The 1,096-nt window shown below is 40.6% G+C and overlaps 1 long non-coding RNA gene across 1 annotated transcript; it reads left to right on the plus strand.

Annotated features, from left to right (window-relative positions):
• The first annotated feature begins 205 nt into the window (after positions 1–205).
• LOC120109805 lies at positions 206–640 on the plus strand. Its single transcript, XR_005510577.1, has 3 exons — positions 206–301; positions 397–484; positions 568–640. It is a non-coding gene; the product is annotated as an uncharacterized LOC120109805 (long non-coding RNA).
• The last annotated feature ends 456 nt before the right edge of the window (positions 641–1,096 follow it).

Consider the following 1,096-nt stretch of genomic DNA (forward strand, 5'->3'; position numbering starts at 1 on the left):
TGAGCTATTATTTATCGTAGGTTACTCGGAGTTCACCCAGAAGGTTCTATCGCTGAGGCTTATATTTCTAAAGAGAGTACAAACATTTTGCTCAATGTACCTTAATGGAATCGAAACAATGTTTAACAGAGAAGAAAGGAATGATGATGGTGGTGATCGTGGCACCGGGGTTAGCAGTCTTCACTCAAAGTGCCCAAACATTTGGGTTAATCCGAAGGGGACCTGATGTGCCGGTCAATGAACTCGAGATGGCTGAATGGTTTGTCTTATACAATAGTTCAGAAGTGGATCAATATCGAGAGTATGTTTTTTTAACTTGCTTATTAAGGTTCAGCTATTGTATATTTAGTTGTTTTAGACTTATATGTTACTTATACGTTACGAAATGTCGAATAGGGAACACAAGAACTACATACAAGGTGAGAGTGAAGTTGACATCACAAACAGACAACGTAAAGAATTTCCCAAGTGGTTCAAAGATCGCGTAAGCAAAATTAATTAACATGTAGGACCGTTATCCTTGCATTTGAAAGTGAAGTAACATATTATGTCACTTTTTTGTTATAGATGACTCAACTTCGAAACCAGCGATCACCGGAAGCTACTGATGAATTATGGTCATTGGCCAACGGTCCTCGTCTGATAGTCAACATATATTCAGGGTGCTTTTGTAACGGTGTCCGATTCCATACCATCGAACGTGACAACCGCCGTAAAAGCCAAAATAGTGGGTTAGTTGTTGAAGGGGACCACGAAGGGCAACCGATTGACTTCTACGGTTACTTGTGCAAAGTTTGGGAATTAACATATATGTTCGGACAACAAGTCGTTTTGTTCCAATGCGAATGGTTCAACACTGGAAGTAAAAAAACTTTCTGCATTGATGCGCATTGCACTAGCATTGATACAAGAAGTCGTGGTACAAAGATGATTCTTCTGGAGATGCTGAACTTGTGCCCGTGATGGCTGCCCAACCTACTCTGCTTCCCACCTTTTCTACCCAGCAAACCCACGAGCTTTCAAGTCCACCTATTATTGCCAACAGCGTGGTGAGAAAACTCATCTTTCTGAATCTTGTTATTGCTAAGATACTCTT

The sequence above is a fragment of the Phoenix dactylifera genome, unplaced genomic scaffold, assembly GCF_009389715.1.
Source record: "Phoenix dactylifera cultivar Barhee BC4 unplaced genomic scaffold, palm_55x_up_171113_PBpolish2nd_filt_p 002832F, whole genome shotgun sequence".
NCBI lineage: Eukaryota > Viridiplantae > Streptophyta > Magnoliopsida > Arecales > Arecaceae > Phoenix > Phoenix dactylifera.